The sequence below is a fragment of the Artemia franciscana genome, chromosome 8 (assembly GCF_032884065.1).
Source record: "Artemia franciscana chromosome 8, ASM3288406v1, whole genome shotgun sequence".
NCBI classification, from domain to species: Eukaryota; Metazoa; Arthropoda; class Branchiopoda; order Anostraca; family Artemiidae; genus Artemia; species Artemia franciscana.
Genome location: NC_088870.1, coordinates 47,425,103 through 47,452,668, shown reverse-complemented (window position 1 = coordinate 47,452,668; position 27,566 = coordinate 47,425,103). Strand labels below are relative to the sequence as shown.

At 34.3% G+C, this 27,566-nt stretch overlaps 1 long non-coding RNA gene across 4 annotated transcripts in view; it reads left to right on the top strand.

Annotated features, from left to right (window-relative positions):
• The first annotated feature begins 203 nt into the window (after nt 1-203).
• The window catches only part of LOC136030499 (uncharacterized), a 105,991-nt gene continuing 78,628 nt past the window's right edge, over nt 204-27,566 (top strand). For all 4 annotated transcript variants that reach the window (XR_010618299.1, XR_010618301.1, XR_010618300.1 and 1 more), the window contains exons 1-2: nt 204-381; nt 20,949-21,084. This is a non-coding gene — a long non-coding RNA (uncharacterized LOC136030499). The remainder of the gene's footprint in view (nt 382-20,948; nt 21,085-27,566) is intronic.

Below are 27,566 nucleotides of genomic sequence, written 5' to 3'. Positions count from 1 at the left end.
CCAAGCTTGATTTGAAATTACTGCACGCATATTAACCATTAACCTATTAACCAAAGAGCGTAATTACCTGATGACCCTTGCAGTAATTACGCTCTTTGCTATTAACCATTAAGCCTTAAGGCATTAATAGACATTAGCATTAGTTAGTATAAAGTCATTATCCTTGTGCAAACCGTGTCGGGTAAGGATTAGAATTGGAGTGACAGAATTGCTTGTGATCTTGTCGATTCAACATCTTATCTGTTTGTTATCATGAGTTTGTCAGGAGCTCAAAAGCGGATATTGGCTGCCTTGAAGTAGGAGAAAGAGGCAGAAAATCTGTCTTCTCTAAGTAGATGGATTAAGAAACAAAAACTGTCACCGTGTGAACCGGCTCAGCAAGTAAGTACAATTTTCTGTTTCTGTTCATTTGGGTTTCAGTTTTCTGTCCCGTTTACAGTTTCGAGGACTAAAAGAACTGAATTTGCGCGGAAAAAGAATTTCAGCAAGTAAGTGCAATTTTGTGTTTCTGTTCATTTGGGTTTCAGTTTTCTGTGCCATTTACAGTTTCGAGGACTAAAAGAACTGAATTTGCGCGGAAAAGGATTTTCCGTGTTTTTTGTCATTTATGAACAACACGATTCGCAAACTCCTGTCTTCTTTCATTTAGGTTCAAAGAATTGAGTTCGAATATCCTGTACTAATAAGTGGCACAGAAAACCGCACTGAGTAGTACACCGTATGAATAGTTTTAGAACTACGTCAAATATATTTTTTTATCTTGGTCACCGTTCATTAGTCAGATAATTCCTTGTTAAGTCGAATAAAATCTGTCGTTACTAGTTTAGACCACAAGCCAGCCAACTTAGGCAAATTTGCATCCCAATTTATCGATTTCTGTAAGTAATTGCCGTGAAACTAGAGTCTCTATTATCATGGTAATTAGTTACAGAAATCAATAAATTGGGATGCAAATTTGCCTAAGTTGGCTGGCTCAAACCTGTACTGTATTAAATCAAAGAGGAGAAGTCCTACTCCCAAAACTCAGAGCTTGATGCTCTGTTACTCTCCCAGGAATTACAGTGTCACTTGTAAATTGTTTATTTACATGAGTAAGGTAAGGACTAGAAACTGCAAAAAGCAACTCAGTATTATCTGTGAGAGCCAAGCAATCAGTTTAGGCAATACAGTATTTCCTCTTGATTCTAATATATAGTATTGACTTTCTGGTGCTGTTTCTACTAAGTCTTTGTTAAAATCATAGTATTTCTGAGTGTCTGTGAGAGCTTAGGCAATACAATCTTTCACCTTAATTTTAAGGTATAGTCTTGATTTTTTGGTGCTGTTTCTACTTGAATAAAAATGGTACTAATGCCTATTTGAGGTTAGTTTGAGTGTTAATGTTCAAGCGTGTTCTGAAATAATCTATAACTTAGAGACATGGACCTAGTTATGACTACGATATGATTTGCTTCCTAAAATGAAACATGGGAAGGTAATTGATGATGATTTTTACAACCTCTGTCTGATCTAACTTAATAGTTTGTCTGTCTGTGGTTACTGAGCAGTAGATGATAAAAGATACTAATCAAGTTATGTAAAGTCTGAAAGCATTGATGCTGCAATAGAAGGGTATTAAAGATTCTGATTTACTTTGCATATAAATTCTCTGAAAATTGAAATTGATTGGCAGTATGGAAGTAACCAAGAATTTACCAAAAAACGGGCTCACATCCAGATGTCGGACTTTTTCTCAAAAAAAAAGAAAAAGTAAGAAGGAATAGAGTACTCTGAAAGACAGGGAAGAACAAGTGATAAAATCAAGCAGCTGGCAATTGACAAGAGAGTTGTCCTGACACTCCTAATTCCTAACACTTGTTAGGAATGTTCCTAACACTTTAGATAAATTGGTTGGTGAGCATAGTGCTATTGAAACCAGTCTAAGAAACCGAGCGACAGTTTTGCTTGAAAAACGACGATCCTTTTGGGGGTCCTGCAATGGTGATGTTAGGGAAAAGCAAGCAGAGTGATGCTGAAAACGTGACAGGAAGCAAAAACATTCCAGACGCACAAATCAACTGAGTAGTGGTACCGACAGTGAGCCTGAAAATAGAAGAGGTCTGAGCACAGAACAGAAAAGCAAGAAAAAGAGAAAGATGGCTACTGACAATTTAGAACTGAGTGACAACTACTCAGAAAGTGAAATGTCTGAAATATCTGAAGGTGTAACCATCATAAGCTCGTGTATGGCTAGTAAAAAAAGTAAAAAGAAGAATGTGCAAGTTAGTCATAAGAAACCGGCTAATACCTGTGTGAGTGACAGCAGAAGTGGTGATAGTGAGACAGAAAAAGCTGAAGCCAGGAAAACAGGAAGAAAAACCAAAAACAAACCGAAACGAGGTGTTGATATAGCTTGGGAAGATGACAAAGAGCTCAGCCATTTTTAGCCAGAGCCCCCAACATTAAAGACCAGCCGTGGTGCTAGTTCTGCCAATAGATTTTGAAGCGGTCAAAAGGAATATTTTGAGGCATACAAACTTTAAATCACATTGATTAGTACAAATAAGCAGGAGCTGCATCTACACCTGGTGTGCTGATGTCTGTTAGGAAGAAAGATATTGATGTAACCAATGCAGAAATCCGTCTATCAGCATAGTTTGCCTCAGAAGACCTACATTTCATTAAAGCCAATGCGCTTATCCCTGTCTTGAAAGCATGTACACCAGACTCTACAGTGCTTAAGAATGTCCAGATGATACGGACAAAGATCACAGGGATTGTGAAGAATGTTCTTGCCCTATATGAACAGAGCAGACTTTCTCATGACTTGAGCAAAACCTTTTACTCTTTGGTCGTTGATGAAACAACAGACAAAGGAACTGTCAAATCTTTATTGATTAATGCGTAGTACAAATGCCCCAATACTCGAGCAGTCAAAGAAGAATTCTTAGGAATTCTGGAGGTTGAACATCCAAGCAGCCTTGGACAGAAAACTTTAATACTGAACTATTTAAAAAAGCTTGGCATACCACTGAATTGGATGATCGGTATTGGCTTTGACAATGCTTCTATTAAAACGGGAGTTCGAGCTGGACTTGGGGCACTGCTTACCACTTCAAGTTCAGGGGGAGGGGGAGATGATGCACTACCTGAGCTGTTTGTTCTTTGGTTTACCAGCCATTTTCTTGCCCTAGTTGTTAGTCATGCAAGCAAGCGACTACCAGAAGGCCTTGAGCCTATTCTGAGAGATTTAATAAATTATGTTGCTAACAGCCCCAAACGTATTGTTTAGCTGAAAGAAATTCAACAATTTGCAGAACTGAAGGTACACCGTATGTTTCAAATATCAAATGCTGTGTGGCCGTCGATGGAACAAGAAAGTTCTCGTATTCTTTAGCAATGGAACGCCCTTGTGATTTTCACCAATCACCGTCTACGAGATGCAGCTGGGAACAGGAGTTCACAAAATACAGCTGTCAAAATATTTTCTTACATGAAGGAGTCCTTGACTAAGGCATACTTTCATTTCCTTGCATTTACGCTCAACAAGATCAATTGTTTGAATATTGATTATCAAAAAAGTCACACTCGCATTCACAAACTCTTTTCCAGCTCAATAGCAACCATTAAGTCTATCATGAAGTCTTTTTTCAAAACTGACATCTTAAAGAATGACGATGCTTTTGTCATACCCATGATCTCAGGCTGTTTCAAGGAAATTTCCAAGATTTATTGTTGTCCAAACACTGAAATACACTTGCTTAAGTACAAAGATGTGATACCTTCGAATGATCTCAAACAATTTAGGTTGAACTGCCTGAACTTCCATGTAGAAGTTATCACACAAGTGAGGAAAAGGATCGATCATTCTGACCCCCACTTTAACAACTCTGGCTTGTTTGGACTCAGTGACAACTTTGAGCGGAAGAGTTGACAGTCTAGTCAGACTGACTGTTTGGTTCAGCAGCTTACTTGGGATACATGAAGGTGAAGTGGAAAGGTCAAGGAATGTAATTGAGATTCAGTGTATCCTGGTGAGTGAACACAGGGATGAGATTATCAGAAACATGGGAAGTGAAATATCTCCTTCGATCTTTTGGAAGTCATTATTGAATACGAAAGATGCTCAAGGCAAGCTACAGTTCGAAAAGCGCGTCCTTTTTCATGCTAAATCTGTGTGCTCTCCCTTATTGTAGTGCAGCTGCAGAACGTCAATTTTTAGTTCTATCAAATATAAAAACGAAACTCAGGAACAGTCTATTTCTCTACACGATAGACTCTCAGATGCATGCAAAGCAACTGGTCTCTCGTACCTCAGGAACCATGCACGACTGGGAAATTCTTTCCGATATACGGAAGAATTTTTATGGGCTTGCATAAGGAGAAATAAGAAGAAATCAATGAGCCCTAGATATAACGAGGGTCGAATATACTTGAAGTTCTGGGTAGGAGGGTCTATGTGTAAGAGGTTGCCAAGTTGTTCAGTACTTATATATCTAATATTCATCAGTAATTTTTAGAACAGATGTGCGATTTATTTTGGGTTACATTTTTCCTCTGCCTCTAGGTCCATTAGAAGTACGATTGTAACCATTAAGACAGGAAGATGGCTTAGTAGTATTTTTGGTTTAAGCTAAATTTCAATGAGGGCACAATGAACCCCAGACAAGTTGATAGACAGATAGTTGGAACTGTCTTGTCTGAGGACTAGGTTCTGATTACCGAGTCGAATTGACATACTGTACAAGAGAACAAAAAAGGAACAAAATGAAAAGAAGTGTATTCAGGCGTTATACTTCATTTTTGCGAATTTCTTCTCAACTGAATCCAGGTCTTGGACAAGTCATTTACCCGCAAACTAAAAAGCTCAAACGCACCAACTGTGATCTTGTATTTTTTCATTTTCGAAGGTGTCAACTAAAGCTTAGTCGATAAAGCCGATTATGTAAATTCATGATGTCATACGAGAAGTCTATTTTCAATTTAATGTCGGAATTGACTGTCCATAAATCTTTTATGGATATAAGCTTGCTCCATTGGCCGCCCAGACACAAATTCATAGTGTGTAATATTAATTTAATCGAATGTTCCTATTCCTTTCATGACATCATAAAAACGTCTTGATCCCAAGACAACAGGATAAGGTTAAGTGTACTCCTTTTTTAACTGATTTGGAAAAAATTATACATTCTAAACTCTAAATAAAGATTTAAAAGATAGCAAAAAAATATGACACATTTTTTGAACAATATGGAATCTGAGATGACATAAAAACCACATTTCCAGAAAAAATATGACACACTCCTTAAAAAAATTTTGGCAGCCTTGCTAATTAAGAGGACCGAAGTTTCAACCACTAATACCTCAAAAATTGTTGAAAAGGAGTGAAGTAGCCATGCGAGATAAGTATGATAACTATAGTTTAATTTGTGCAGTTCGTCAAGGAGACCTGGAAAGAACAAAGGAGCTAATCAATTCTTATGGGCTCTCTTACTCAAAAGATTGGTCAGAAGAATCACGTCGTGATGCTTTAATAAACGGAAAAATAGAAATTGCTAAATTACTTTCGAATCCCAGGTGTAAAGTAAGAGGTATGGCTTTTGACTCAATACTTCATTTGGCTGTTGCTAGTAGTAATATAGAACTTGTTGAAATGATTCTAGACAAAGGAGCTACAATTAATAAATTCAACAAACTGGGAGAAACTCCTTTTCACTGCTCGATAATAAACAATGATGGAAATGTTGATATGACTAAATTACTTCTAAAGTATGGAAGTGATGTTAACGCAAGAACAAGTTATGGTGCAAGTCCACTTCATTTAGCGGCTTCTGAAGGATACTCTCAAACTGTTGATTATCTTCTCAAAAATGGAGCCCATGTTGATTGTGTGTATACTACTCATACAAGGCACAACGGATATACACCACTGCATTGCGCTGCTGAAAAAGGCATTACAGAGGTTGTTCAGCTACTTTTGGACAGTGGTGCTAATGTTGAAGCTAAAGGGGAAGATAGCAAAACCCCTGTCCATATTGCTGTTTCGAATAAAAAAGAAACCATTGTCAAACTCCTTTTGCGGTATGGAGCAAAAGTTGACAATCAGGATAAAAATGGCAAAACTGCACTACACCTCGCTGCTGAAAAAGGCACTACAGAGGTTGTTCAGCTACTTTTGGACAGTGGTGCTAATGTTGATGCTAAGGCGAAAGATAAAAACACCCCTCTTCATTTTGCTGTTTCTAATCCAGGAAATATAGAAATTGTTAAATTACTTTTAAATTACGGGTGTAAAGTAAGTAGTACGCTACTTCATTCGGCTGTTTCTAATCCAGGAAATATAGAAATTGTTAAATTTCTTTTAAATTACGGGTGTAAAGTAAGCAGCACGCTACTTCATTTGGCTGTTGCTAGTAGCGATACAGAAGTTGTTGAAATGATTCTAGACAAAGGAGCTAGCATTAATGGAGTAAACACACTGGGAGAAACTCCTCTTCACTGCGCGATAAAAAACAATAATAAAATGTTGATATGACCAAATTACTTCTAAAGCATGGAAGTAATGTTAACGTAAGAACAAATTATGGTATTAGTCCACTTCATTTAGCAGCTTCTGAAGGATGTATGAGCCAAAAAGGCCAAGGAAGGAGTAGAGAAGTTGTTCAGCTACTTTTGGACAGTGGTGCTAATATTGATGTTAAAGGCGAAAATAGCAACACCCCTCTTCATATTGCTGTTTTGAGGGGAAAAGAAACCATTGTCGAACTCCTTTTACAGTATGGAGCAAAAGTTGACAATCAGGATAAAAATGGCAAAACTGCACTACGCCTCGCTGTTGAAAACAGAAGTTTACTGACTATTCAGAATATTTTGAAGTATAGCCCAGATATTGATAATAAAAGCAACCAAGAATCTCTTAAAATTGCAGTGTTTGGCTATGCTAAAAAGGTTGTTGAGGCCCTTCTAGAATATGGTTTTAGTGTAATCCCCGAAGATGCAAATAACAGAGAGTTGTTCCGATCTGCTGTTGAAAATGGATATGTCAAGATCGTTGACGACTTTTTAAAGTATGGTGCTAATGTTAATATGCGATTTGGTCGTAGCAGGAACGGAAAAGGTTTAACACCCTTACATATTGCAGTTATTAATAAACAGGAAGAAATGGCCAATTTATTGATAAGCAATGAAGCTGATATAAATGCCCGAAATAAAAAGGGGAAAACTCCGCTCATCATGCTCATCAGTAATGGACAATTTTATGGAAATCACGGGTACATTGTGAAACTGTTGCTAAAGCGTGGTGCCAGAGTTAACTCTAGAGACAAGGATGGGAAAACAGCACTGCATTATGCTTGTTATTGTAAACATCTTCATGTTTACAATAATCCTGATAATCACAGATACATTATAAAATTGCTGCTAAAATATGGTGCTAGAGTTAACTCTCAAGATAATGATGGCAGAACAGCCCTTCACTATGCTTGTAGAAATGGGTTTGATGAATCTATTGAAGAGCTTCTGGAACATGGGTCTGACATAAACATTACTTGTAAAGATGGTCATACAGCTCTTGTACAGCCCTTAAATTTATATTTAAGGGCTCAATCGAGGGAAACATCTGTTAAACTTATTGTTTGCCTCTTAGTTAAAATGAAAACGGCAAATTTATATTTAAGCGAAAAAAATATACGATTGATGAGTTTCCCGTATAGTTCTCTTGAAAGAGAAACCCAGGATCATTGTTTGAGAGAACTAGCAAAATTAAGAAATGAGAAAATTGCTAAGTCCAATATTTCACTTTACGACATTTTGGTAAAAGGAACAAGTTCGTTAGCAGCATTTATGAGGAATGAAAATGTAGTGGAAGTTTCAAAAACAGCAAGATATGAAACGCAATTTCCATCATATGCTAGCATACTAAAAAACCAATTCAGAAAGGGTATGGAAAGGAATAAGTTACTTGAACCGGCCAATAGATGTTTCAATTCTCTCTTTAACGGCTATCCTGAGTTACCCTATGAATGTGCTGAAAAAATATTTAACTATATGAGTAATGAAGACTTGCAAAATTTGATAGATGCTTTTGAGCCTGATTGTATCAGTTAAGAAGAAATAGTATAAGTAAGTTCTTTTTTTGAAATTTATATTTTGCGTTAATAAACAATAAATGCGTTAATATTTATATTTTGCGTTAATAAAGTTATATTTTGCGAAATTTAACAGTAATTTTTTGTGCAAGGGTAAGTTTCAGAAGATTTTGAGCGTCATTTTAGGGGAATAAAGGTGTACACAGTAAACTCAGGTGGACAATATTAAATGAGGTGGGAAGCTTGGAATTAGAAATTGAAAATCACTTATTAAAAAATGAAAAGAAAAGATGGGTTTTAAGAGCTATGTGTAGGCTACTATGATCAATATAGATGAGAGTATTTTCCTATATAAATTTTATTGTATCTTTTCATATATTACATGGTATAGTAAATTTGAATTTTTTTTTTGCCGGAAAAAATAATTTGATAGATAGATCACAATATAGGACTCAACTATCCAGAAAAGTGAGTCGAATATAAGCAGTAATAGAAAGGAAAGTACCTAATTATTGTTTTTGTGAAATGAAAGGAAGCTATTGTTAGTCAAATAAATCTGTCAGGTTCCTTAAAAGACAATATATCCACTAGCATTTATTATTATAAGACTACATGGTAAGCAGCGCAATAGCGGTGCCGATGTAACGAACGATATTGGCACAATATATTGTTATTATTTTTAGAAATCAAACAAAGAAAAACTAACATGAATAGGACTGACAACCCCTGTGGTTTTTCATGGGCAGATCATAATTTGCACTTTACGGACAAAAATACAAATGAATGTGGGTTGTTAGCCTAATATACATATGCTGATATTTACTCCTTAAAGCATTATTAATTTTTTGTTTATTAAAGATAAAAATATGAAAATATTTTTTTTTCAGTAAAGTCCAAATTGTGTTGTGGCCTTGAGAAGCCATGGGGGTCGTCAGCCCTACTCGTGTTTATTTTCGATCGTTGATCGTTTGGAGTTTTAATCGGTTATTTATTATAATTTCTGTTTGTTTTGGATCTCATGTATCTATTGAGTCATTTGTGATAGTTTTATGTTTTGTAGATTATTTAATTTGATTTTTGCTCATTTTTCTTGAGGGGGTACCCACATTACTCATAATTTCTCACTTTTTATTCGGCTGTTTCTGATTATGTTTTAATCCTAGGCACCACTAACCCTAGGAATGACACTTAAGTTAACTAACTACTAAGTTATTACTGATTCATCATGACAAAGTTGCCGAGTTTTACAGTCAATAAGAAGTTTAACATGTTTTTTTACTCTTTAGTATGTTTAAGACAAAATTCACACAAATTTAAGGCAAGTATGCTTACTGTGTTTAGTTAAAGTTAAAGCTCGTTCTTTCGCTAACTTTAGTTTATTATTATTATTATTCATGTCATTTGCATGTTAGGAGTTGCTATAAGTTTGGGATGTTTTGACTTTGCTATGAGACCATCAGAATGTCGGTTATTTGGTGTTTAAATGACAAGTACTAAGGAAAGCTTTCTTTATTTAATGGTTTTACTGGCGACAGAGGGAATTTTCATATTACATTATATAATTGTTTTCACGTACTACTTTTATCCTGGGATTCTATGCTGGTCAACCCGATTAAGATGGTATTCAACATGATTTTGATGATTTTTCTGTTAGTGTGACTTCTGGTCTTCGTTTAAAAAATTGATAGTGCTTTTGAGTAAGCAATTTAAGAAATATTTTCAGGGTTTAATGGTAATTTTTAGAAAAGTAAGTGTGGCAAGTTAAGGAAAAAATAGCGTATGTAGTATGCTTAAAGATGAGCAATGTTGAAGCCTCCATTGACCGTAAGCTTGGATTTAGAAGTAAAAAGTCATCATTGGCACTGTAATATTATTTATCAAACAGTTCGTGGTAACGAACTTTAGTAAGGAGCGACCCGGCTAAATAGTAAACGAAACTCTAAAAAACGGATTTTTGATACTAAAAGATACATCAAAAGAATTGGATTTTAATGCTGATTTTAAATATAAAAATTTCATCAAATTTAGTCTTCCCATCAAAAGTTACGAGCCTGAGAAAATTTTCTTTATTTTGGAAAATAGGGGGAAACACCTACTAAAAGTCATAGAATCTTAACAAAATCATACCATCGCATTATGAGAAATCATACCATCGCATTAGGGTTCTCTTATCAGAGAACCCTCAAGCTCCTATCTATAAAAATGTGGAATTTCGTATTTTATTCCAGAAGACAGATCACGGGTGCGTGTTTATTTGTTTATTTGTTTTATTGTTTTTCCCCAGGGGTCATCGTGTTGACCAAGTGGTCCTAGAATGTCACAAGAGGGCTCATTCTAACGGAAATGAAGATTTTAGTGCCCTTTTTGAGTGACCAAAAAATTGGAGGACACGTAGGCCCCCTCCCAAGCTCATTTTTTCCCAAAGTCAACTGATCAAAATTTTGAGATAGCCATTTTTTTCAACATAGTCAAACACCATAATAACTTTGTCTTTGGGATGACTTACATCCCCACAGTCTCCGGGGAAGGGGCTGCAAGTTACAAACTTTGACCAGCGTTTACATACAGTGATGGTAATTGGGAAGTAAGCAGACGGTTTCAGGGGGATTTTTTGGTTGGGGGGGGGGGGGGGTTGGAGGAGAGGGGGCTATGTGGGAGGATCTTTTCTCGGAGGAAAATGTCATGGGGGAAGAGAAATTCAATGAAAAAGGCGCAAGATTTTCTAGCATTACTATTTAAAAAAACAATGAAAAAATAAACATGAAAAAGTTTTTTCAATTGAAAGTAAGGAGTAGCATTAAAACGTAAAACAAAAAGAGATTATTACGCATATTAGGGTTTCTTCTCCTCCTAAATACCTTGCTCTTTATGCTAAAGTATTTTTAGTAATTTCAACTATTTATTCTACGGCCTTTCTGATTCAAGGGTCATTCTTAAAGAATTGCGACAAAACTTAACCTTTAGTGTAAAGAGCGAGGTATTAACGAAGGAACAAACACCCTCATATACATAATAAAAATGTAAGATTTTAGAAGTATGTTACGTAAGTTAATTCTTAAGTTACGTATATTTTTTACTAATAAAAACGTTCGTTAAAAATTAAAAGTTCTAGTTGCCTTTTTAAGTAACCGAAAAATTGGAGGGCAGCCAGGCCTCCTTCCCCACCCCTTATTTCTCAAAATCGTCTGATCAAAACTAAAAAGAAGCCATTTAGCCAAAAAAAGAATAAATATGCAAATTTCATTTTAATAATTTATGTGCGGGGAGCCAAAATCAAACATGTATTAATTCAAAAACGTTTAGAAATTAAAAAAAAAAAGGTTTTTTTTAACTGAAAGTAAGGAGTGACATTAAAACTGAAAACGAACAAAAATTACTCTGTTTATGAAAGAGGCTGTCCCCTCCTCAACGTCTCGCTCTTTACGCTTAAGTTTTACTCTTTCTCTCTATCCTACTTTATTAAACAGTAAGTAACTTTAGCGTAAAGAGCGAGACGTTGAGGAGGGGACAGCCTCTTTCATACACAGAGTAATTTCTGTTCATTTTAAGTTTTAATGACGCTCCTTACTTTCAGTTAAGAAAAACTAGTTTTTTATTTATTATTAAGAATTAACGACGCTTCTTGACTGCTAAGGTCCCTGCGTCGGCCCAGCAGTGCATTCCTGCAGCGTCGTTCGATCTCTGGGTCCCGTATTACCAGGCTAAGGTCAAATCCACTGCGCCACCACAGGAACTATTTTTTATTATTTAATTACCCATTAATTGATAGCTTCTAAGGATCTTTTTTCCCAGGCCCTTTTGTATGGAAGATATTGCTATTGAAAAATCAAAGCTAGCTCATACAGTTGAAAATTGAAAGTTTAGTAGCAAGCCATTTTTTTTTGTTTTGCAGAAGAACAAGGATTTTTTAAAGAATACTCATTTTATTACCCTCTTCTTCCCTCCCCCTCCCAACTAAAACAATTTAATGTCGAGAAATTAGGAAAGAAGTAGTTTTTATATAAACATTGTCGTAAAAGAAACAAAAATATTAAATTAAACCAATATCAAGCCAAAGCACAATTAAATAATAATTTTAACTAAATGAGATGTATATCATTATATGGAATGAATATCATTATATATAAACAGTCTGTGATTTTTTTTTTCAAGAATCCTGTTCAATACTATGATTGTTTTTCTTTTTTTATTCATGTTATGATACAACAGACTACTCAAGCTAAAAGCTACTTTCAATAAAATGCAAATGAAGTTTTGGCCTTTAGAAGGTTTTGCAGTTATTAGCCCTATGCCTGTTTGTGGAAGTTTCTCTTAGTATTAAGTTATGTTTGACTATTCTTTTTATTTTTTGTTAGTTTCTCATCTAGTCATTGACAGCAAGCTTGACTTGGATTAATTATTAACAAATGCAAACTATAAAATCTATGCGCCGATATAAAAATCTTCTTGGTTTTAATCTAATGCTATTTTCTTATCTTAAACAATGTTCAATATATTTATCAGGGATTAATATTGTTTAATAATAAGTCCGTGTTTATACGCCTGAACATGGCCAAGAATGTGAACGAATTTCTTTTCCCAAAAACACCATTGGTAATTAAATAAAAAATAAACTGCAACACCCAAATCTAATTTCTGAAAATTACTATTTTAAAATGATATAGATAAATGAAGATATGAATGGCACATAGCTTGAAACAGCCTGGTCATTTAAATTATACGACCAAACCAGATTTTATTTTTGTCTTTTGATTTCTTCAATAAGTTAGTTTTTAGATGTGTTTTTTCAAAATCTGTCTCTGTTCACGCGACAAACTTTGTTTTGTGATCAGATTATGGCTTATAAGGCCAGTAATGCTCAGTGGGGGATGGGGGGGGGGGACTTGTCGGGCTTTCAAGCCCGACAAGTCAGCAAAATGATTTTTTCACAAGTTATCTTTGAAAAAGAATCTAATACTTGGTCTGTTTTTTTTTTTTATTATTATTTAATTCTCAAGAAATACAAAAAAATCCTTTGAAGAACCTCGTAGCTCTTATGAAAAAGGTAGGAGTATATATAAATGGAAAATTTGAAGAAATCGAAAAATTAATTGGAGATTTAAAACTATATTTTTAAAATATATTCCTCCACGACTGTTTGTGCTTTTACATTTTTGACGATCAGTTTGTGGATAAAAGAAACAAAGTCGAAATTACCTTTCAATTGTAGCTTTTTTTTCATATAGTGTATCCTAAATTTTTAAGGTTTAAAAACAGAATAAGTGATTTTAAACCTATCTATGAAACAAATTAAATTGTATTTTGTTTCTGCTGTTCTACGTATTTTTATACTCCCTGGTTGGAAACATACCCGAAGCTAGGATGGGTAAGACCCATTTTTAAGTTGAGTTTGTGCGTGCTGAGGGAGTCGCATAAAAATGACTTCGAGAAAAAAAAGGATGGCTTGATCTAAAACATGTGTGGTAAGTATTTAAATTATAAGTAATTTGGTTTAGTATTGATCAATAGTGATTTTAGGCCTTATAATTGGGGGAGGGGGAATATATGCTGCAATAGTCTAAAAATGTATAATACAAACCTCCCCCCTACTGCCAAGGTATAGAACCGCTTGTGTATTTGATTAAAACAATCAGGGTATCCATGTCGTAAACTTAAAAAAAAAACATACACATTCCTATGTAAAGTTCTCACTTTCTTTTTGCCATCTACATTTTAAATAAGGAGGTGTTACGGGGATATTGTAAGGTTACATGTTCAGCTAGGTTGGAATTATCTGTAAGATTTGTCCGCTGTAAGAGTTTGTGTTGCCTGTTGGATGATCATCAGTGGAAACATTCTCCTTGGTTAAGTTTTCCTCGGGAGCAGTTTTCAACTGGGAGGGGAGGCTTCCGTTCTTGGTCGGATTAAGAATTCAGTGTGGTTTTTAATCAGTACTAGTTTTGGCCTCATAATAGATGGGAGTGGGTAATTATACCAAAGGAGTGTAAAAATATAAATACAAGCACTGTCCTGCTCTTCCATGTCTAGAACCACCAATGTATTGGATAACAGCTATGAGAGTAACAATTGTGTAAATTAAAAAGAAAACCCTAGGAGACAAGATAGGGGAATACTAATTTTTCAATGAGTATCCAACACAAAACGACATAATCACCCACCTAAACATAATCATAAGAATTGTTTATGCTTAAAATGGTTGAATGGGGCAAACCGTAATCAAGGAGAATGAGAGAGGGGTAATTGGTCTGAAAAAAGTCAAATTCTCATCCTCTCCCATACATATTAACCATTCTTAAGGCCATTTGCAAGAGCAACGAAATAAATACAGTCCAAAAAATTACATTTGACCCCGTATCAGAACGTTTGTAGTAACAAACTGTAAGTAAGGAATGACTGAAACTAAAAACTGAAACTACACTGACCAATAGAAACTGAAACTAAAAACAGAATCTTGATAACAACAGATACATTATAAAAAAAAGTCGATTTCGTATGCCAATTCTAAATATATAAGATTCAATAAGTTTAATATTACCTATTGATCATTTCTTTCCTTATTTTTTTTTTTCATCTTCAGGTGGAAGTGCCTTTTTTATTGAGAACATACCAGTTGTCCAGTTTGCCACTGAGCAAGAGTGAACTAGATTCACAATTCAGCAATTCTAATTAATTTTTTTTTTAGAATATCTCCTTTCTTTTTAAAAAGAAAATGGTTATAAAAAATAAAAACAATTCTTTTTTGTTGTCTAGAAAAAACAAGGAATTCAACTTAATTTATTTCATGACTTTTTTTTTTGGAGGGGGATTCCGAAAAAAAACGTAAATTCTCATTTAGGTTCAGTTATTTTGTAGTTTTCAAGTGAATCGGCTAAGAAGAATTTAAACCTTTGTCTTAATACGAATCTATACAATCTTACTTTTTCTTTTTGAATTCATTATCTTCGTTAAGGTTATCTTGACACATTCTTATCATCTGGCTGATCAATTTCAATGAAGTTGACCGAAGAAAAATAATGTTATTCGTATTTGGGGTTCGGAAATCAATATTCAAAAGCTGGACTTCTTTCACAACATTTGAAAGGCGTATTTTTTCTATTACTGACACCCAGAAACTTTGCCGCAAAACAGACTTGGGCCTACTTCTGGCATCACGAATCAATGTGGACTGAATTTTCAAATATATTTTTGCATTTCATTTGTCTCCATTCATTAGTTTCTCCTCTTTAATTAAAGTTTTAAGTTTTTCAGGTATTCATGTGGTCCAAACTAATGTATTCAAATTGTAAATTGCTTTCTTCGTCTTTACATGCTGACCAAAGGGGGACTCCATAGGTCTTGTCTAAATGCCTTGTAAATTTAAGGCCAAGGAGAAAAGTTTTTTTGCCAGTTTTTGGCGTTAAATATTGCCAAGCTTATCTGTTATCTTCTATGCCAAGCCAAGCTTCCAAATATTATCAAACAGTTCGGAGTAACGATCTGTAAATAAGGTGGTAACGAACTATAATTTTGATACCAACAGATACATCAAAAGTACCGGAATTTTGTGCTGATTTTAAATGTATATGTTTCATTGAGTTTAGTCCTGCTTACCAGAAGTTACGAGCCTTGGAAAAATTGCCTTATTATTGAAAAAGAGAAAAAAAACCTAAAAGTCATAGAATCTCAATAAAAATCACACTATCAGATTCATGGCATCAGAGAACCCTCCTGTAGAGGTTTCAAGCCCCTATCCACAATAATTTGGATTTTTTTTTTCAGAAGAAAGATCACGGATGTGTTTTTGTTTTTTCCAGGTGTGATCGTATCAACCTAGTGGCCCTAAAATGTTGCAAGGGGGCTCATTCAAACGGAAATTAAAAGTTCTAGTTCCCTTTTAAGTGACAAAAATTTGAGGGTCATAAGTGCACAAAAAATTCCAACGCTCGTTGTTTTCCTGAAGTCACCGGATCAAAATGTTGAGGTAGCCATTTTGTTTAGTATTGTCAAAAACTCTAATAGCTATGTCTTTTGAGGACGAAATAATCCCCCACATTCCTCGGGGAAAGGGCTGCAAGTTATGAACTTTGCCCATTGTTGGCATATAGTATTGGTTATTGGGAAGTAGACAAACGTTTTCAGGAGAGATTATTTCTGGTTGGGAGGGTGGGGGGTCTGGACAGTTAGTTACGTGGGAGGATCTTTTCATAGGGGAAGATGATTTTCCATGAAGGGGGGGGGGGTGAATCTCCCAGCATTATTAAAAAATCGATAATAAACTAAAAAAAAAACCAGTTTTTTCAACTGAAAGTAAAGAGCAATAATAAAATTTAAAACGAACAGAAATTATTTCGTAAATAAAGGGGTTTGCCTCCTCATTAATATCTCGCTCTATGCGCTAAACTCTTATTAGTACTTTCAAAAGAGCTATTTATTCTAGTTAAATGGTCTTTGTGATTCAGGGGTATTCTTAAAGAGTAGGAATAAAATTCGAACTTTGTGGTCCACTCCACACGTACTATAATTTTCAATCATATTTAAGACTAAGTAAACTTTGGGGTTCTTGCATCGATACAGCCAAAATTTAGTTTCAATCAATGTTTTTGAATTGAGTCAACTCCCAAATCTTACGAATATTATCGTCAAGCCGATTGGAAACAGTAAATAGTGTCTTCATTTCTTATGTCTTTTTCTTAAACTGGAAATTATCCTTCTGCTCTTTTCGTTAAGACGATTGAAGTCAAGTTTGGTTAAGTTTAAGTTTCTTTATAGTTTAGGCTAAGTTTCCAAGGTTCTTTACAATGAATGATGCAAATAACCTCGGGACCTGGTAGCTGAGATCATAATGGGCCTGGGGCATGAAATTCTAAATTTTTCCAAAATTTTTTGCATACTTCTTCGCATACTTCATGCCTCTGCATACTACTCTGAGAAAAATTTTGTATACTTGCATATCAAATAATTTTGACTGTATTCTATTTTTGGGCCTTCCGCAAGAAATATTCATGGGTACTTCCCTCTCACTTTGCCTAACAATTCTTTTCAATCAGTAGTCCTAAAAGGTTCGAGTACCTAACTGATTTGTCTCTGTCAACTTGTGTGACGGGGGGGGGGCATATGAGAACTTAATAGTTAGCCTAACAAGTATGGTTTGCTTATTAATGAGTTCTGCAAGCATGACCTAATAATATTGAATCAATAGGACAAGAACTATATAGGTTTAAGAGATTGTGTTAATTAAAATTCTGATACATTCAAATAGAACTTCGATTTGAAATTTAAAGTAAACATTAGGTTTTCTATCATCAGAGGTGGTCCTATCATCAGGTTTGCCTTTGTTTCCCTAGTCATTCAAAGCTGTCAACAGAACGATTAAGTAGTACTCTTATGCGTACCTTATTCTGGACTAGACATTATACTAGCCAAACAATGGGACCACTTTATTTGCCTTCAACACATATTCCCAAATGTAATGTATCTGGAGACAACAGTTAACGTTGTTTGTATTTATTATTGTTACTATTTAATGAAAACCAGTCTTCGTATAAAAAGAAAATGACATAGCGCTACAAAGAGAAAACAAGAGCTAAGAGCTCATATGGCACTTGTGACGAGAGACCGAATCCGGCTCGGTTATGTCAATCACGCATCTAGAACTTGTGCTTATTGTTGAACTTGCCAAAGCACTATAAATCCCCCCAACTCCCCCAAATAGATGTGATCTGGTCCGGTTATGTCAATAACTAATCTAGAAATTATGCATATTCTTCCCATCAAATTTCACCCCGATATCTCCACTCTAAGCGTTTTCCAAGATTTCCAGTTTCCGAGAGTTCCATTTTCTCCCTCCACCCCCAATGTCCCCGGATCCAATCTGAATTAAAACTGTAGCATTTGAGACATGATATCTTTCTATATATAAAGTTTCATTAAGATCCGATAACCTATTCGTAAGATAAACATACCTCAATTTTCACGATTCGGATGTAGTTTCGGAAGTTTTTCATGTAAAAATCGGGTGGTGGTCCGGGATTCAAACCTAAAACCTCTTGCTCCCTCAGTGAGAATCATACCGCTAGACCAGCAAGCCATAATTAAGAACAACAATCATTTGTTTTATGGGCAACTAAAATTCTTCTCAACTATCTCATTCGCTCGCTCCCCCCTCCAGATGGTCGAATCGTGGAAGTGACTACTTCTAATTTAATATGGTCTGATCCCTGATACGCCTGCCAACTTTCATCGTCCTAGCTTATCTGGAAAGCAAAACCGAAACCAACAGATAGACAGACAGAGAGAAATTGCGATTGCTATATGTCACTTGGTAAATACCAAGTGCCATAAAAACAAAAGCAAAATATCACTATACAATTATGATAACGTAACTAGAGCTGATGAAGTCGGCTCCAAGCATGTCTTGAAATCTTTTGGTTGTATTTCTCCAAAGGCTTAGCAACAGCTATAATAAGATCTGCTATGAGAATGCTATTGATGAGCTTTGATTGAGACAATTATTTATAAAGTGAAATTGTCTGTTACTGAATAAAAGGAAAGCTCCTTTGGTCTAAAAAATAATAAATACCTATTTTGAAAAATTAGACACAAAAAGAGCAAAAAATCTAAAGTTAACCGACGACTATATTTGGAGTTTTAAATGGGATTTTCAATAAATTTTAATCACTCTTTTTCAGTTACTATTTCCTTCTAAGTAGACTATTCCTTATGCAAGACTATTTGAAATTATTTTTACACCTAGCCTCAACCAAACAATGAAAACATAGAAATTGAATTACCTGTAAAAACAACTCGTCAAGAGTATTTTGTTTCTTTCAAAAAACATTTCAAGAAAACTTTCCCAACTTGTACAAATGACTAATATATAAAGAAAAACTTAATTGGTGTAGAAAAAGAAAAAAGAAACATTAACAAAGACATTTCAGTGGTGTATACTTGATTAAAGCTATTGAGTCTTATCAAAACTATTTAAGGAATTCCGAATGAGTATGTGTTATAGCAGTCTCTCTAAACTCCTGTTTACATTAACACATTACTTTTTGATGCCTGTAAAATTTGCTAAAATTAGTAGTTTTCCCACACCAAACACATTTGAAAGGTTTCTCAAATGTATGCAGTCTTTGATTTGCATTTAAACTAAAAGCTTAGAAAAAAACACTATTAGCACACAAAACATTATTCATCAATACAAATAATGTTCAAACTTCGTGTTTGAGAAAAGCTTTGGTCACAAACATCACACTTAAACGATTTCCAACCCATATGAATTCTTTAATGTTTCTTCAAATGTGTAGCGTAAAAAAACATCTTGTAACATACACCACATTTTAATGGCTTCTCACCCGTATGTACTCTTTGGTGCCTATTCAATTTGCCCAGTTCAAAAAAGCACTTTTAACATACATCGCATTTAAACTGTTTCTCACCATTATGCATTCTTTGGTGCTTGTTCAAATTTTGTGTCTGAGAAAAGGACTTGTAACATACATCACATTTATGGGGTTTTTCACCCATGTGAATTCCCATGTGCTAAAAAATTTAATCAAATCAAATTATATGGAGGACTCCTCTTTATGATCCCACACAGAAATAACATCATCCACGAATTTTTCAATATATTCCATATAAAAAGTTGCCAGAAATGGTGAAAGGCTCGTACCCATGGGTAAACTCATGATTTGGGTGAAAAATTGGCCATTATATGGGAAATATGGGGAGGAACTATTGCAAACCCGAACAAGACGCATAACAGTTTTTATAGCCTGTGCTTTGTAGTCCTTTTGGTCAACATTTTCTTCTAATTTTCTTCGTATTTTTTTTTATATCAATGTCTTTTAATTTTTCGACAAGGTTAACTAAATTTTTAAAAAATGAAGTTTGCGTTTGCATAAAAGGGCGAGAAATTGTTGACAACCATTTTCCAAATCTGGTAGTCGGAAAGCTATAAGAAGCCACAATTGGGCGTAGAGGAACTCTATCTTTATGGATTTTTGGGAGATCGTAAAATTTAGGAGAGGAACAACCTTTAAGAAAAATATTTTATACGTCTGTGGAGTAATAAGCCCACCTGGACCAGTCGGAGAGCTATAATTGGTTTTCACAGCACAATTGGTTTTCACATACATCCATAAATTTTTGTTGCACAATCAAGTAAAAATCTATATGGAAAGCGTTGCACAATCAAACAAATGGAGAAATTGTGAAATGTCATTTAGACGTGTTTTTTATTCAGTTACCCTTTCACCGTTTCTGAGAAAGGGTCATTATATTTTAGTTTTGTGTTTTGTTTTAAGTTTTTTTTTTTGTTTTTTTTTTATCAGTTTACTCTTCACTGAGGACGGTCAACCGGAAGTCTTGACCGAAATATTTGCCTAATTTTCCATTTAATTGTATAGGTTTCCCCTTCCCCTTAATGGTCTTCATAGTCATAGGCTATTCAATTAAAGTTCTATAATAATTGACCAAATCATATTCAAGACCAGACAAAATAGAAAAAACAAATAAACAATGGTTAACCAATAGCTGCTGTAAATTATAAAGAAAGAATTTCATCCAGTAAATTGTAAATAAATTCAATGCAAAATAAAGACTCTTGAATAGGGAAAAATAGGAATAAACATTAAAATATGAAAAAACTAAAAATCGTTTTTAATCTTAAATGAATATTAACAATAATTTATTGTCCAAACTAGATACTTCCCTGCATTTTCTGTTTGTTGAATTTAACAGCATTGATTCAGTTTATGGGTATTGGATTGAAACAAAAGATTCATGTACTGCAAGATACATAAAAAATATATAATTGGGCTTGGCTTTATTTTTGCACATTAGCAAGTGTTAGGGAGTTAAGTATTACGGAGCTCTTAGTAATGATGTATTTATATATTGTAGGGTCTTTTTAAGATTGAAGCAGTATCAGCACAATAAAGAAACAAGAAAATACCATAAAAACTCATAAGCTGGTTTTTAATTTGCACAATAAGGAGGATTGGGTAGTAAAGTAAAGCAAAGCTCATTTAGGAATGATGTAAGTAAACTTTTTTGTAGATTTTTAAGTTATTTTTAGAATTTTATTGTGTTTTCTTCTGATGACACTGAACTGTGCACTTCTTAGAAGGACTAGTTCTGCATTAGAAGTAAATGCTTCTGTGGTTCATTATTACAGTCATACTCTCTAGCTCCTATGCCTCCTACGGTAAATTAGTCATTTCCCCAGTTTTAAATTTATCTGATTTCAGCCATAAAATATTAATGTATCGAGTGGTATCCATGTTTCCCCTCACAGGAATTGCTGCCTCATCCTCCTCTGAATTCATGACGAACAAGCCGGGCCAATTTTATTTTTATAATCCTTGCTTCTGGTGCACATCAAGATGCGTATCGTAAATCCTGGTTGAGAACCACTGACACACAGTTGAAAATTTTAATCTTAATTTTAATCAATCAATCTAATTAAATCAATCTTAATTTAATCAATCTTAATTTTCTTTAACTTTGAAACCGTTTTAAACACAGGTAAGATACATTTTTTTCGGCTGGAAATGCTCACTACTCCAGTCCCGATAACCAATTTGGTTGAGTCTAATTGTACTAATTGGACAACCAAACTTGAAAAGTTACTACCCTAACAAAGTAAGTGAATTGAGTGTCTCCCGGGACATTTTATCAGGATAAAAATGGCTAAACTGCACTACGCCTCGCTGTTGAAAACAGAAGTTTACTGACTATTCAGAATATTTTGAAGTATAGCCCAGATATTGATAATAAAAGCAACCAAGAATCTCTTAAAATTGCAGTGTTTGGCTATGCTAAAAAGGTTGTTGAGGCCCTTCTAGAATATGGTTTTAGTGTAATCCCCGAAGATGCAAATAACAGAGAGTTGTTCCGATCTGCTGTTGAAAAAGGATATGTCAAGATCGTTGACGACTTTTTAAAGTATGGTGCTAATGTTAATATGCTATTTGGTCGTAGCAGGAACGGAAAAGGTTTAACACCCTTACATATTGCAGTTATTATTAAACAGGTAGAAATGGCCAATTTATTGATAAGCAATGAAGCTGATATAAATGCCCGAAATAAAAAGGGAAAAACTCCGCTCATCATGCTCATCAGTAGTGGACAATTTTATGGAAATCAAGGGTACATTGTGAAACTGTTGCTAAAGCGTGGTGCCAGAGTTAACTCTAGAGACAAGGATGGGAAAACAGCACTGCATTATGCTTGTTATTGTGAACATCTTCATGATCCTGATAATCACAGATACATTATAAAATTGCTGCTAAAATATAGTGCTAGAGTTAACTCTCAAGATAATGATGGCAGAACAGCCCTTCACTATGCTTGTATTAATGGGTTTGATGAATCTGTTGAAGAGCTTCTGGAACATGGGTCTGACATAAACATTACTTGTAAAGATGGTCGTAAGGCTCTTGATTTATATTTAAGGGATGCATTGAGTGAAACATGTGTTAAACTTATTGGTTGCCTCTTAGTTAAAATGAAAACGGCAAATTTATATTTAAGCGAAAAAAATATACGATTGATGAGTACCACACCAACAAGGTATGGTTCTCTTGAAAGAGAAACCCAGGATCATTGTTTGAGAGAACTAGCAAAATTAAGGAATGAGAAAATTGCTAAGTCCAATATTTCACTTTACGACATTTTGGTAAAAGGAACAAGTTCGTTAGCAGCATTTATGAGGAATGAAAATGTAGTGGAAGTTTCAAAAACAGCAAGATATGAAACGCAATTTCCATCATATGCTAGCATACTAAAAAATCAATTCAGAAAGGGTATGGAAAGGAATAAGTTACTTGAACCGGCCAATAGATGTTTCAATTCTCTCTTTAACGGCTATCCTGAGTTACCCTATGAATGTGCTGAAAAAATATTTAACTTTATGAGTAATGAAGACTTGCAAAATTTGATAGATGCTTTTGAGCCTGATTGTATCAGTTAAGAAGAAATAGTATAAGTAAGTTCTTTTTTTGAAATTTATATTTTGCGTTAATAAACAATAATTGCGTTAATATTTATATTTTGCGTTAATAAAGTTATATTTTGCGAAATTTAACAGTAATTTTTTGTGCAAGGGTAAGTTTCAGAAGATTTTGAGCGTCATTTTAGGGGAATAAAGGTGTACACAGTAAACTCAGGTGGACAATATTAAATGAGGTGGGAAGCTTGGAATTAGAAATTGAAAATCACTTATTAAAAAATGAAAAGAAAAGATGGGTTTTAAGAGCTATGTGTAGGCTACTGTGATCAATATAGATGAGAGTATTTTCCTATATAAATTTTATTGTATCTTTTCATATATTACATGGTATAGTAAATTTGAATTTTTTTTGCCGGAAAAAATAATTTGATAGATAGATCACAATATAGGACTCAACTATCCAGAAAAGTGAGTCGAATATAAGCAGTAATAGAAAGGAAAGTACCTAATTATTGTTTTTGTGAAACGAAAGGAAGCTATTGTTAGTCAAATAAATCTGTCAGGTTCCTTAAAAGACAATATGTCCACTAGCATTTATTACTATAAGACTACATGGTAAGCAGCGCAATAGCGGTGCCGTTGTAACGAACGATATTGGCACAATATATTGTTATTATTTTTTGAAATCAAACAAACAAAAACTAACATGAACAGGACTGACAACCCCTGTGGTTTCTCATGGGCAGATCATAATTTGCACTTTACGGACAAAAATGCAAATGAATGTGGGTTGTTAGCCTAATATACATATGCTGATATTTACTCCTTAAAGCATTATTATTTTTTTGTTTATTAAAGATAAAAATATGAAAATATTTTTTTTCAGTAAAGTCCAAATTGTGTTGTGGCCTTGAGAAGCCATGGGGGTCGTCTGCCCTACTCGTGTTTATTTTCGATCGTTGATCGTTTGGAGTTTTAATCGGTTATTTACTATAATTTCTGTTTGTTTTGGATCTCATGTATCTATTGAGTCATTTGTGATAGTTTTATGTTTTGTAGATTATTTAATTTGATTTTTGCTCATTTTTCTTGAGGGGGTACCCACATTACTCATAATTTCTCACTTTTTATTCGGCTGTTTCTGATTATGTTTTAATCCTAGGCACCACTAACCCTAGGAATGACACTTATGTTAACTAACTACTAAGTTATTACTGATTCATCATGACAAAGTTGCCGAGTTTTACAGTCAATAAGAAGTTTAACATGTTTTTTTACTCTTTAGTATGTTTAAGACAAAATTCACACAAATTTAAGGCAAGTATGCTTACTGTGTTTAGTTAAAGTTAAAGCTCGTTCTTTCGCTAACTTTAGTTTATTATTATTATTATTCATGTCATTTGCATGTTAGGAGTTGCTATAAGTTTGGGATGTTTTGACTTTGCTATGAGACCATCAGAATGTCGGTTATTTGGTGTTTAAATGACAAGTACTAAGGAAAGCTTTCTTTATTTAATGGTTTTACTGGCGACAGAGGGAATTTTCATATTACATTATATAATTGTTTTCACGTACTGCTTTTATCCTGGGATTCTATGCTGGTCAACCCGATTAAGATGGAATTCAACATGATTTTGATGATTTTTCTGTTAGTGTGACTTCTGGTCTTCGTTTAAAAAATTGATAGTGCTTTCGAGTAAGCAATTTAAGAAATATTTTCAGGGTTTAATGGTAATTTTTAGAAAAGTATGTGTGGCAAGTTAAGGAAAAAATAGCGTATGTAGTATGCTTAAAGATGAGCAATGTTGAAGCCTCCATTGACCGTAAGCTTGGATTTAGAAGTAAAAAGTCATCACTGGCACTGTAATATTATTTATCAAACAGTTCGTGGTAACGAACTGTAGTAAGGAGCGACCCGGCTAAATAGTAAACGAAACTCTGAAAAACGGATTTTTGATACTAAAAGATACATCAAAAGAATTGGATTTTAATGCTGATTTTAAATATAATAATTTCATCAAATTTAGTCTTCCCATCAAAAGTTACGAGCCTGAGAAAATTTTCTTTATTTTGGAAAATAGGAGGAAACACCTACTAAAAGTCATAGAATCTTAACAAAATCATACCATCGCATTATGAGAAATCATACCATCGCATTAGGGATCTCTTATCAGAGAACCCTCAAGCTCCTATCTATAAAAATGTGGAATTTCGTATTTTATTCCAGAAGACAGATCACGGGTGCGTGTTTATTTGTTTATTTGTTTTATTGTTTTTCCCCAGGGGTCATCGTGTTGACCAAGTGGTCCTAGAATGTCACAAGAGGGCTCATTCTAACGGAAATGAAAATTTTAGTGCCCTTTTTGAGTGACCAAAAAATTGGAGGACACGTAGGCCCCCTCCCAAGTTCATTTTTTCCCAAAGTCAACTGATCAAAATTTTGAGATAGCCATTTTTTTCAACATAGTCAAACACCATAGAAACTTTGTCTTTGGGATGACTTACATCCCCACAGTCTCCGGGGGAGGGGCTGCAAGTTACAAACTTTGACCAGCGTTTACATACAGTGATGGTAATTGGGAAGTAAGCAGACGGTTTCAGGGGGATTTTTTGGTTGGGGGGGGGGAAGGGGGTTGGAGGAGAGGGGGCTATGTGGGAGGATCTTTTCTCGGAGGAAAATGTCATGGGGGAAGAGAAATTCAATGAAAAAGGCGCAAGATTTTCTAGCATTACTATTTAAAAAAACAATGAAAAAATAAACATGAAAAAGTTTTTTCAATTGAAAGTAAGGAGTAGCATTAAAACGTAAAACGAAAAGAGATTATTACGCATATTAGGGTTTCTTCTCCTCCTAAATACCTTGCTCTTTATGCTAAAGTATTTTTAGTAATTTCAACTATTTATTCTACGGCCTTTCTGATTCAGGGGTCATTCTTAAAGAATTGGGACAAAACTTAACCTTTAGTGTAAAGAGCGAGGTATTAACGAAGGAACAAACGCCCTCATATACATAATAAAAATGTAAGATTTTAGAAGTATGTTACGTAAGTTAATTCTTAAGTTACGTATATTTTTTACTAATAAAAACGTTCGTTAAAAATTAAAAGTTCTAGTTGCCTTTTTAAGTAACCGAAAAATTGGAGGGCAGCCAGGCCTCCTTCCCCACCCCTCATTTCTCAAAATCGTCTGATCAAAACTAAAAAAAAGCCATTTAGCCAAAAAAAGAATAAATATGCAAATTTCATTTTAATAATTTATGTGCGGGGAGCCAAAATCAAACATGTATTAATTCAAAAACGTTTAGAAATTAAAAAAAAAAGTTTTTCTTTAACTGAAAGTAAGGAGTGACATTAAAACTGAAAACGAACAAAAATTACTCTGTTTATGAAAGAGGCTGTCCCCTCCTCAACGTCTCGCTCTTTACGCTTAAGTTTTACTCTTTCTCTCTATCTTACTTTATTAAACAGTAAGTAACTTTAGCGTAAAGAGCGAGACGTTGAGGAGGGGACAGCCTCTTTCATACACAGAGTAATTTCTGTTCGTTTTAAGTTTTAATGACGCTCCTTAGTTTCAGTTAAGAAAAACTAGTTTTTTATTTATTATTAAGAATTAATGACGCTTCTTGACTGCTAAGGTCCCTGCGTCGGCCCAGCAGAACATTCCTGCAGCGTCGTTCGATCTCTGGGTCCCGTATTACCAGGCTAAGGTCAAATCCACTGCGCCACCACAGGAACTATTTTTTATTATTTAATTACCCATTAATTGATAGCTTCTAAGGATCTTTTTTCCCAGGCCCTTTTGTATGGAAGATATTGCTATTGAAAAATCAAAGCTAGCTCATACAGTTGAAAATTGAAAGTTTAGTAGCAAGCCATTTTTTTTTGTTTTGCAGAAGAACAAGGATTTTTTAAAGAATACTCATTTTATTACCCTCTTCTTCCCTCCCCCTCCCAACTAAAACAATTTAATGTCGAGAAATTAGGAAAGAAGTAGTTTTTATATAAACATTGTCGTAAAAGAAACAAAAATATTAAATTAAACAATATCAAGCCAAAGCACAATTAAATAATAATTTTAACTAAATGAGATGTATATCATTATATAGAATGAATATCATTATATATAAACAGTCTGTGATTTTTTTTTTCAAGAATCCTGTTCAATACTATGATTGTTTTTCTTTTTTTATTCATGTTATGATACAACAGACTACTCAAGATAAAAGCTACTTTCAATAAAATGCAAATGAAGTTTTGGCCTTTAGAAGGTTTTGCAGTTATTAGCCCTATGCCTGTTTGTGGAAGTTTCTCTTAGTATTAAGTTATGTTTGACTATTCTTTTTATTTTTTGTTAGTTTCTCATCTAGTCATTGACAGCAAGCTTGACTTGGATTAATTATTAACAAATGCAAACTATAAAATCTATGCGCCGATATAAAAATCTTCTTGGTTTTAATCTAATGCTATTTTCTTATCTTAAACAATGTTCAATATATTTATCAGGGATTAATATTGTTTAATAATAAGTCCGTGTTTATACGCCTGAACATGGCCAAGAATGTGAACGAA